This window comes from Neomonachus schauinslandi, chromosome 14, assembly GCF_002201575.2.
Source record: "Neomonachus schauinslandi chromosome 14, ASM220157v2, whole genome shotgun sequence".
NCBI lineage: Eukaryota > Metazoa > Chordata > Mammalia > Carnivora > Phocidae > Neomonachus > Neomonachus schauinslandi.
In genome coordinates this window covers 60119120-60131324 of record NC_058416.1, presented here as the reverse complement: position 1 = coordinate 60131324, position 12205 = coordinate 60119120, and positions in this window count along the sequence as shown.

The following is a 12205-nucleotide window of genomic DNA, read 5'->3' as shown; positions in this document are numbered from 1 at the left end:
AAGGAAGGAAGGAAGGAAGGAAGGAAGGAAGGAAGGAAGGAAGGAAGGAAGGAAGGAAGGAAGGAAGAAAAGAAAGAAAGAAAGAAAGAAAGAAAGAAAGAAAGAAAGAAAGAAAGAAAGAAAGAAAGAAAGAGAAAGAAAGAGAGAAAAAGGAAGGAAGGAAGAGAAAGAAAGAAAGAGTGAGAAAGAAAAAAGCCTTCTATTTCTTATGTTTCTGGTCTCTCTTGTCACACGAGCTCATGTTTTCAGTTCCTCCTTCAGGGTCATAGCACATCTCCACAGTATTCCCACAGGCTTGACCCTGGTGTCTTCTGTTGGCCTGGCATACGGCCCCAGCTCACTTCTGTTCTCACCACTGGCCTCATTACCTTTGAAGGACACTCCCTGTGTGGCTCCTTGTTGCCTTTGCTTGCTTCCTTCACCAAGTAGCGTACTGGGGACAGAAAGACAAAGGGGCTGGCAATTTCCACCTGGTGGGCTCTGCATTTAACGCTGGGACCCTATACCCACAGACAGACGGTTATGAGGATGGAGAGTGTTTGTGGGTGGTTCTATGAAAGTGTTTCTGCATTAGCTATGATTTGCTCGAACTCTCTCCATTTCCAGGGGTCAGTGCTGGTCCTGAAGACAAACGGGGAAAGATCCTGCTTCGGCGCAGTGGGAAGGGACAGCGGCAATCCACCTGAACAAATAATCTCATGGCTCTACTCAAGCTACATTTTCAGAGTCACCCTTTAGAAGCTGTCTCATTTATCACTTTAGAACTTGAATTTGATGGTTTTGACTTTTTAGTCCAAGACTGCACCTATGATTTAGGTAAGCATCCACCAGCAGGCAACTTACAGTTTAAACTATAGTGTGAGTTTTCAATATTCAAAATCAGCTCTCAAATCAACCCTCTTACTGAATTACAATCTTCTGTATCTTACTTATTTTTTTTATTTTAAAGATTTTTATTTATTTATTTGCGAGAGAGAGAATGAGAGAAAGAGCACACGAGAAGGGGGAGGGTCAGAGGGAGAAGCAGACTCCCTGCCGAGCAGGGAGCCCGATGCGGGACTCGATCCCAGGACCCCGGGATCATGACCTGAGCCGAAGGCAGACGCTTAACGACTGAGCCACCCAGGTGTCCCTATATCTTACTTCTCAAAAATACAAATTTATAAAAGTGGATAGACTTAGTAACTTTTCCTTTGTCGATGTATCAAGATCCTTCGGTTGTTGTTAGAAGCCCTTACAGTACAGGCAGCCCCCGACCTTGGACTGGGTCCCTGTCAAGGTCAGCCGAGTTGGTGCTCTTGGCGCCCAGAGACCAGCTTCAGCTGCCTTGCTCGCCGGGCACTGAACAGAAAAGACACAGATCTTCACACTTGTTGCTGGGACTATCTGTGTGCAATTTTCCCAGACTAGATTCTTTTTTCTGCCTCTGGAAGAAAGGGTTCCCTTTCTGTGTCTTATTAGACAAGCACTGGATGTCTTTACATAGAGGAGCACTTTCAGTTAAGTTTGCTCCTGACAATAGTTGAAGGTTGACAGTTAGAATAACATTCCTCTTGGGGAAAAAAATCTGTATGTTCTATACAGAACTGAACATTCTGGATTGAATCAAAAGATCATTTTCTTGAAGCTAGAGTTCTGTTAATTTTATTGCCAGAGCTATGATGAAATCTGTTTATGTTCAAATTTTGTAACATTGTGTGACTTTGAATTCTTCCTGGGACAGTTTTTAATGAAGCCAGGCTTTATGGTTAGTGGGGAAACCAGACTATGTACTCAATGTTCACTTCCTCATCTAGAACATGTCTGCAAAGTACTGAGGTCCATGATATGAACACAGCAGGGGCAAGTCAGGCACCTTCCCTTCCCTGGAGGAGCTCACTCTGTAGCAAAAGCAACAGATACTAAAGAACAGTTTTAAAAATTACAAGTATGGAAGTAGAGCCTGTAGGGGGTTGGGGTGGGGGAGTGTAGGGAAGGATGGGCATGGTGTAATCTCAAACAGCTCAGGAAGAAGTTAAGGAGATGAGATTCTAAGGAAGAGGGCACACTGATAACTGAGGGAGCTACTTGCCCATAAGCCCCAGCTATACTTTGGTGCAGATGTGGACCTCTGAGCAGCCAGGCCCTCAGTCCCTATCAACTGAATGCTTCATAGGCATGTTACGGGTTACATCTCAAATACTGAATAGTTGGCAGAAAAGGTTGAAAAATAATGATATAAGAATTAGAGAGAAAGAAACATTCTGGTAACTCTAGTATTTTTCACATTTGAAGGTTATTCCTTAGCAGGCTTGGCTTTTGGCTTTTAAGTGATTGGTTATTTATATGTAGGTAGTATAACTGTATGAAGATGAACAGAGGAAACAATTTTATGGGAAGGGAATGGAAGAAAGAAAGAGTCTAATTTGGATTACTCTTGGATTGGAAGCAACTCCAGAAAAAGGTTGGATGCTACTCTTAGAAAAATTGCTCTATCTTGTGGTGCCTTGCTTGCTTCTGGTGATGGAATCCGTCCCAGCTCATGGCACTGCAGAAGATGAGGAGGATTTGGAGGGGTCTCTTTTTAACTTGTTTTGAACCCATTTAGGGACCACTGCCTTCTCTTGCTGTTTGAGCACAGCTGTGACCCAGCCAAGAAGGCAACCCCTATTAAAGCCCAGGACACTGGTTAATAAGACAAAGGAAAAGCTTTGTGATGCAAAACACACACACACACACACACAGATAAACAAACCCATAGATGCACACACAGACACACAATACACACGTACACAAACACAAATGCACACACAGACACAGACACACACACACACACACACCTCTCTTAGGGAGAGCAGAGAGTTCTCTGAAAAGAGGTTGCCCTGGTTTGAGGACTTAAAAAATAACCCTCTGCAAGAAGATAAGGGAGAACTGAAGAAAGCAAGGTAAGAGGCTAGACAGCGGGCGTCTGAGGGGCTCAGCTCTAGAAGGCCCATCACCTATGGGTAGGACAAGAGAATGATTTGTGACCAAGAGAAAGAAAAATTCTATCCTTAATGTTTCAGATGCTATGCCATGGCCCTGAGAACCAGCTGACTCATCATAAAGAAATACCACCAAAGTCTGATGTCTTTGGTCGGGGGTAAATTGTCTAGGCGGAGGGATCCTGGAAAAAAAGACTCTCCTACTGCCAGCCATTTGGTGAGAGAGCTGGGGTGAAGGAGGGCAAGGCTGATGCCATTAACATTGGTGCAGAGAGCAGCAGACCCACTTGCTGGCCTCATCAAGAGCCTCCAGTAGTGGGGACAGTAAGCAGAACTCCCTGTTGCGCTTACTCCTACTCCTCCCTCCAAAACACTTTTCCCAAGAACATCTTGGATACATATAAAAAAGCAAGGACCAGGTGCCTGGGTGGCTCAGACGGTTAAGCGTCTGCCTTCGGCTCAGGTCATGATCCCAGGGTCCTGGGATCGAGCCCCGCATCGGGCTCCCTGCTCCGCGGGGAGCCTGCTTCTCCCTCTGCCTCTCTCTCTCTCTCTCTGTCTCTCATGAATAAATAAATAAAATCTTAAAAAAAAAAAAAAAGCAAGGACCTTTCCACCTGGAGGTTACACAAGAAACGGTTTTGCTCTAAAGAAGTAGAGCAATTTAGGGTTTTAAAGTTGGATAAGCTTAACAAAGACCATCATGTCAAATATCCCGCAGAATGTACTCTGCATACAGACTGCATGTTTGGGCATTCATTGACACCTGAGAATAGCATACCGTAATTATGGGAGCACTCTGGGGACAGATAATTAAGACCCTTTGATGGGAATGCAGCCTCGTGTTTATGACTGAGGTAACAAGGAGACAATCTGCCTTTCATTAGCACATAATAACATCTCACTTTTATGGGAAGTTCCTTCAGTTGATTTTCTTAATTAGATTTAACTGAAGGATGAAAGTCAACTTTTGCTACACAAAGCCCTGGAAAGGAAGACCACTGTGTTTAACACAGTAATTGAACATGAAAGCCACATACATCAAAGGTATGCACAAATAAGAGAAGTATGTTTTCTAAAGATCCCTGGACCAGTGAAGGCTAATTTCAGATGGACTCGGGGTTTTCAATTTAAGTGAAAGCTTCCATACTGGGACTAAATTTGGTGCAGACCTGGGGTATGCAACACAGGCATCCTTACTGCATCTTCTAAAAAGTACACAAAAGGGCATCCAGCTCAGTAGGTGCAAAGATTGTGTGGCTTTCAAATTCCTCAATGGAAGTGACTAGACTGAGGAATAAACAAGTGGGTTCTTCTTTACTGAGTAAGTTTTCCAAAGAAAACTTTCTCTCTGCTTTCAGAAATATTTGTTCTTTTTTTTCTGAGCAATTAATTTATTTAAGTCATATGAAATTTGAAGTCATGTTGCCATTTTGGCTTCTAGAGAGCCTGACATTAAATATGGCTCCCCTCGAAGTGAGTGGCTGAGGTTCGCCGGCACATCTTGACAATACCCTGTCACATCCGGATTGTTCTTGTTTTTGTAGCCCTACATTCTGTTTGCTCAGATGCACTCGGCTATTTTGATATTTTATTTGGTCTTGTAGGTATTTCTGTAAGCTGCCTTGAATCATTTTGGGAATAAAGTGGGATATAAATAAGTAAATAAAGAAACATTGATTGCAAATTAAAGAACTCAAACAATTTAAATCTACTTAAAGTAATGCAGTAAGATCAAAGCCAGGAGTAGAGATCAACCCCTCAAAAGCACAAACAATAATGCAGTAAGATAAGCAAAATATAAGTTTATAACCACTCCTCTGCTCTAAATACAACCATTCGCTATCAGGCCAAGGTGATGTTCCCTATTTTACCTTCCCCTGAAAATATACCAAATTCTTAAAACTTCTTGGTCCTTAATGGAAAAGAAACGCAGGAGTCCTGCCTCCAGGGATTCCCAAACAGGCCCTCACGTCTCATCCTGCAGACTGACCTTGTTCCTCCATTACAATTACGTATCGTCTGTGAGCTTTGATAAGCACTGAGTCTGTCAAAGGTAAAATATTTTAACCAATATCATCATGCAATATCTGTTATTTTGTGGATTATATATAACGCATGTCTTAGATGCCAGGCATGAAGGAGGTGAAGTTGACGGTGCATTGGAAGAGCTTCTAGACAGACACAACAAATACATAAATTATTCCTGTATGAAAAACTTTGAATCTTCTCAAGTTCTTAGAGCAACTGAGTTCTTACATTTCTACACCATATAACATTAAAAGAGACAACTTTAGCTTCTAAATTTTTAAGGACACAATGCCAAAAATAAATGCATGTCTTAGATTTAAAACTGTAAGTTACTGATATGTCCAGAATTGGTTTAGAATAAGGGAAGCAGTGGTACTAGTATTATTTTCATTTGTCCAGTTCATTGGTCTGTTCATTTAAATATCTATGATATTTTATTCAGTATTTTAAGAGAAATGTTAATTTGTCAGACTGAAGCTAACTAAAAGAGAAAGAATAGAGAAGTGATTTTTAGCACTGTAGCCAAGCCATATTAGGGAAGTGTGAAGAAACTACCAAAGAACAGAATTGGAAAGAATAGTTATTGGGAAGGAAGCCCATCAAGTGAATGAAGAGTCTAACTTAGTCTAACAAAACTAGGGCCATGAGTGGAAGCAAATTCGTTTTAACTCAGTATTAGAAAGTTTTTTGAGAATTTCATTTAAGTAATGCTTCTGGAAGTGTTTGAGCTAACACTGGGTGTCCCCATCAGTTATAGCATTGAGAGGATCACTGCACTGGGTATTTGGTAGGACTAGATAGATTCAAAGTTTCATTGGGTGTAAAATTCTCTATTTGTTGCAACATATTTGCTATTGCTAAATCGTGGAAGGGCATAGCCCAATGATCGGTTTACATAATGTTGATCATGTAAAAATAAGTGAAAAACTATCAAAATAAATATGTGAACTTTAGAATAATTAATTTAAGTCATGCCATCTAAGATTAGCTAATCTGCATACACCACTATCTTGTAGCATAACTCCTAGTAAAAAGCAGTTAGGACATGTAATTTGCATGAAGGAAGATGCTGGGATTTCACAGACCCCACTTCCATTTTACCAGAGTGCCTGGTAATAAGACTATAGAATCACGGATTGTGGGGCAAGGCTTTGAAGTCACAAGTCACCCAAAATGTACCAAAAATAATCTGATAACTATGAAGAGCCAAGTTCCTATTCCCAACTGTTATTCTTGAGTCCGTTCTGAGAGATAGGACATAATAAAACAGTATTAGTCTCCAGCTTGTTGTTCACAGACGGTATTATTTTAAAGAATCAGGTCCTAAAATTTATTAGAAGAAAAGAAGGCCTAAGTTTTTAAGACATGGTCAATAAATAGATTTTATTTTGAGGCAATCAAGGATTACCATACAATTTTTTTCCATATTTTTTGTTCCATAAAATATATGGAATAGACCCTACTTCAATGCCCATCAAGAAAATATGTAAAGATATCAGAAAAAGGGCTAGTATCCAAAATCTATAGAGGACTTATCAAACTCAACATCAAAAAAACCAAAAAATCCAGTCAAGAAATGGGTCGAAGCCATGAATAGACATTTCTCCAAAGAGGACATAGAAATGGCTAACAGACACATGAAAAAATGCTCAACATCACTCGGCATCAGGGAAATACAAATCAAAACCACAATGAGATACCACTTCACACCAGTTAGAATGGCTAAAATTAACAACTCAGGAAACAACAGATGTTGGCGAGGATGTGGAGAAAGGGGAACCCTCTTACACTGTTGGTGGGAATGCAAGCTGGTGCAGCCACTCTGGAAAGCAGTATGGATATTCCTCAAAAAGTTAAATATAGAGCTACCCTGTGACCCAGAAATTGTACTACTAGGTATTTACCCAAAGGATACAAACATAGTTATTCGAAGGGGCACATGCACCCCAATATTTATAGCAGCAATGTCCACAATAGTCAAAATATGGAAGGAGCCCAGATATGGAAGGAGCTTAGATGTCTGTCGACAGATGAATAGATAAAGAAGATGTGGTATATATATACAATGGAATGTTACTTAATCATCAAAAAAATGAACTCTTACTATTTACAACAATGTGGATGGAACTAGAGGGAATTATGCTAAGCGAAATAAGTCAATCAGAGAAAGACAAATACCATAGGATTTCACTCATATGTGGAATTTAAGAAACAAAACAGCTGAACATAGGGAAAGGTACGGAAAAATAAAACAAGACGAAATCAGTGAAGGAGACAAATCATAAGAGACTCTTAACTACAGAGGACAAACTGAGGGTTGCTGGAGGGGAGGAGGGTGGGGGGATGGGGTAACTGTGTGATGGGCATTAAGGAGGGCACTTGTTGTGATGAGCACTGAGTGTTATATGCAACTGATGAATTACTAAATTCTACCTCTGAAACTAATAACACACTATATGTTAACTAAATTGAATTTAAATAAAAAATTTAAAAAAAAAGAAAATATGTAAAGAAAATTTGATTCACGAGTGTGGCAAGATCTTGGACTTTCAGCACAAAGATCCTTTCTGGGATCAGCACAAATCGTGCTATTAAATATGAAACATGAGTAACAGTTGTAGAAAAGTTTAGGTTAAAACATTATTACATAAGTGGGGTGCCTGGGTGGCTCAGTCGTTAAGTGTCTGCCTTTGGCTCAGGTCATGGTCCCAGGGTCCTGGGATTGGGTCCCCGCATCAGGCTCCCTGCTCCGTGGAGAGCCTGCTTCTCCCTCTCCCACTCCCTGCTTGTGTTCCCTCTCTTGCTGTGTCTCTCTCTGTCAAATAAATAAATAAAATCTTTTAAAAAAATTATTACATAACTGAAAATGATAGTATAGAGAACTCCAAAACTACCTCCCCCTATCCCCACCTCTCACTAAAGCAATGATTAAGTTAGCAAAATTAACTCTTTGGAGTTAATTCTGTATGTAATGTAGTATGTTCTCTGGAACATAATTTAAAAACTTACAACAACTGGGGAATGATTAAAGAAGGAAGAAGCTAGGGGCGCCTGGGTGGCTCAGTCATTAAGCATCTGCCTTTGGCTCGGGTCATGATCCCAGGGTCCTGGGATCGAGCCCCGCATTGGGCTCCCTGCTCTGTGGGAAGTCTGCTTCTCCCTCTCCCACTCCCCCTGCTTGTGTTCCCTCTTTTGCTGTGTCTCTCTCTGTCAAATAAATAAATAAAATCTTAAAAAAGAAGGAAGAAGCTACTAAAATTCAATAAGAGATAATGGTGGCATTTTTCCTTACCTGCCCATGATCGACCATGCCTCAGCATGGCAGCAACCAGGATTCCATGATGCAGCTTGCTAGAACCAGTGGGAGCAGTGTGGGCCTTGTTATCAGAGGATTGTGTTTGTGGGCTTTGATCTGTCCAGTGGCTCCCTGAGGCTTGGTCCTGGGGAGCCTGGGGTGGGGGTCCGTGGAGATAACTTTTGTTTTCCTGCTTTGGAGCTTTCTCAGGGCTGGATGGCCTGCTAGGGAGTATTTGTCAAGTGCATTCAAACACAAATACACTAGCAGAAGCCACCCACCAAAGAACAAGCAGCAGACCAAAAAACTAGGGAAGGAAAAGGCTAGGAAGGAGACACCTTGGGCACCATGGGGAAACAAGGGCTTTGAAAAGCTCCTATGTATACCAGGGAATCTAGAAGGCTCATGCCCAAGGCTAGATAGATGTTCAGAAAAGACCTGAGAAGACACTGACCTTTCTCCTCTGGCTGACCATTAGGCTCTGGATAAGTGGGAAATGAAAGTTAAGACAGATTTGTCAACAGCCTGGCTAAATGTGGAAAGAGTGTCCCAACAAAAGCTAACCTGTGAACTCAGGATTTTTTTTTTTTTTTTTTTTTTCTTTAGCTCCAGGCATTTAAGGAAATCTATCTAATGACAAAGCTAATTAAACAGAGACCTCAGTAACCTTGAGTAACAATGAATACAGTCTTTACAAAACTCATTTAGAAAAGTCACTAGATAGGGGTGCCTGGGTGGCACAGTTGGTTGAGCAACGGGCTGTTGGATTCAGCTCAGGTTGTGATCTCAGGGTCATGCAATCCAGCCTCACATCAGGCTCTGTGCTCTATAGAACATACTACCAAACAATAGTAGAACACACATTCTTCTCAAGTACTCATGGAACATTCTCCAGGATGGCTATATGTTAGGCCACAAACAACTATATAAAATTTAAAAGATTAAAATTACACGAAGTATCTTCTCTGATGGAATGAAACTAGAAATCAATAATGGAAATAAACTGGAAAATGAACAAATCTGTGAAAATTAAACAATGCACTCTTAAACCACCAATGGATCAAAGAAGAAATTGCAAGAGAAAATAAGAAAATACTTTGAGACAAATGAAAACAAAAACATGACATACCAAAACTTATGGGTTGCAGTGAAAGCAGTGCTCAGAGGGAAATTGTTAACTGTGGATACTGACATTAAAAAGGAAGGTGGATCTCAAATCAATAAGTTAACTGTCCACCTTTAGGAACTAGAAAAGCAAAAGCAAACTAAAACCAAAGCTATCAGTAGGGAGGAAATAATCAAGATTAGCACAAAGCTAAATGAAATAGAGAGTAGAAAAACAAAAAAATTAAAAATTAGTTCTTTGAAAAGATCAACAAAATTGAAAAACTAAGAAAAAAGAAGATTCAAATTACTGAAATCAGAAATGAGAGTACCGACTTGTATAAATAAAAAGAGTTATAAAACAATACTATGAAAACCTGTACATCACAAATGAGATAACCTAGACAAAATGAACAAATTCCTGGAAACAACACTACCAAAACTGACTGAAGAAGAAATAGAAAATCTCAGTGACCTATAATAAGTAGAGATTAAGTGATTAACCAAAAACCTGCCAACAAAGAGAAGCCCAGGATGGTGACTTCTACCAAATATTAAAAAAATTAAACCTAAGCTTTTCTCAAATGCTTTAAAAAAATAGTAGGGCGCCTGGGTGGCTCAGTTGGTTAAGCGACTGCCTTCGGCTCAGGTCATGATCCTGGAGTCCCTGGATCGAGTCCCGCATCGGGCTCCCTGCTCGGCAGGGAGCCTGCTACTGCCTCTGACCCTCCCCCCTCTCATGTGCTCTCTCTCTCACATTCTCTCTGTCTCAAATAAATAAATAAAATCTTTAAAAAAAAAAAAAAATAAAAAAATAAAAAAATAGTAGAGGAAGGAACTTCTTAACTCATTCTATGAGGCCAGCATTACCCTGATACCAAAGCCAGACAAAGACATTACAAGAAAATGAAAATGATAGACCAACATCCCCAATGAATATAGACTAAAAACTCCTGAACAAAATGCTAGCAAACTGAATCCAGTAGCATAGTGAACATATTATACATAATGACCAAGTGGGATTTATCCCAGAAATGCAAGGGTGGTTCAACATAAGAAAATTAATCAATTCAACACACTACATTAATAGAACAAAGAAAGAAAAAAAAACCCACGATCACCTCAATTGATGGAGAAAAAGCATTTGACAAAATCCAATACCCTTTCATCATAAAAACACTCAACAGACTAGAAATAGAATGAACATCCTCAAAATGGCAATGGACATTTATGTAAAACCCCACAGTTAACATCACACTCGGTGAAAAACTGATAACTCCTAACATCAGGAACAAGACAAGGCTGCCTACTTTTTCCACTTATATTCAAAATTTTACTGATTGTTCTATCCAGAACAAATAAGAAGAAAAGGAATAAAAGGAATAAAAGACATCCAAATTATAAAGGAAGAAATAAAACTATCCATATTCACATATGACATAATCTTATATAAAATCCTACAATATCCTTATAAAAACTATTAGAGCTAATAGATGAATTCAGCAAGTTGCAGGACACTAGATCACACAAAAATCAGTTGTATTTCTATATACTAGCAATGAACACTCTAAAGGGAAGTTAAAAAAGCAATTGCATTTTTACAATAAGGTTAAAAAGAATAAAACAGTTCAGAATAAACTTAACTGAAAAGGTACAAGACTTGTACACTGAAAACCACAAAGTATTGTTGAAAGAAATTCGAGAAGACCTAAGTAAATGGAAAGTCATCTGTGTCCATGGGTTAGAAGACTTAATACTGATGTGGCGCATGGGTTGCTCAGTCGGTTGAGGATCTGACTCTTGATTTCTGCTCAGGTCATGATCTCAGGGTCATGAGATCAAGTCGCAAGTCAGGCTCCACATTCATCCAGAAGTCTGCTTGAGATTCTCTCCCTCTGCCTTTCTCTCCCTCTCTCTCTCTCAATTAAATAAATATATCTTAAAAAAAAGACTTAATACTATTACAATGGCAGTATTCCCCAAAGCAATTTATAGATCCAATGCAATCAAAATTCCAAGAGCCTTTTTTTTGCAGCAATGGGAAAGCCAGTCCTGGAGTTCATAAAGATTTGCAAAGCACCTTACACAGCCAAAACAATATTGAAAAAGAAGGGCAAATTGGCAGTATTTATATTTCTCAATTTCAAAGCTACAGTAATCAAAATAATGTGGTATTGTCCTAAGGATATTCTATAAATAAAGGTATATATGAGATCATATTCATATAATGGAATAGAATTGAGACTTTATAAATTACCTATACATCTAATTTTTAATAAGTCTGTCAAGACCATTTAATGGGAAAAGAATAGTCTCCTCAACAAATTGTGCTGAGATAACTGGACATTCAAGTATAAAAGAAGGACATTGGACCTTTATGTCACCCCATGTACAAGAATTAATGCAAAATGGTCTGAAGATCTAAATGTGAGAGTGTTTAAAACTATAAAATTCCTAGAAGAAAAGATAGGAGTAAGTCTATATAATCTCAGATTTGGCAATGATTTCTTACATATAATATCAAAAGTATATTCGAGAAAAGGAAAAAAAATTGAACTTCATCAAAGTTAAAAACTTTTGTGCATCAAAGAACACAGTCAACAAAAAAGGAAAAGCCTTCAAATCAGAGAAAATATTTGCAAATCATATATTCGATCATGATCTAGGATCCAAAATATGTAAAGAACTCTTAAAACTCAACAACTAAAAGACAAATAACCCAATTCAAAAGGTGCCAAAGACTGGAATAGACATTTCTCTGGAGTAGATGTACAAATGGCCACTGAACATATGAAAAGATGCTCAACATCAA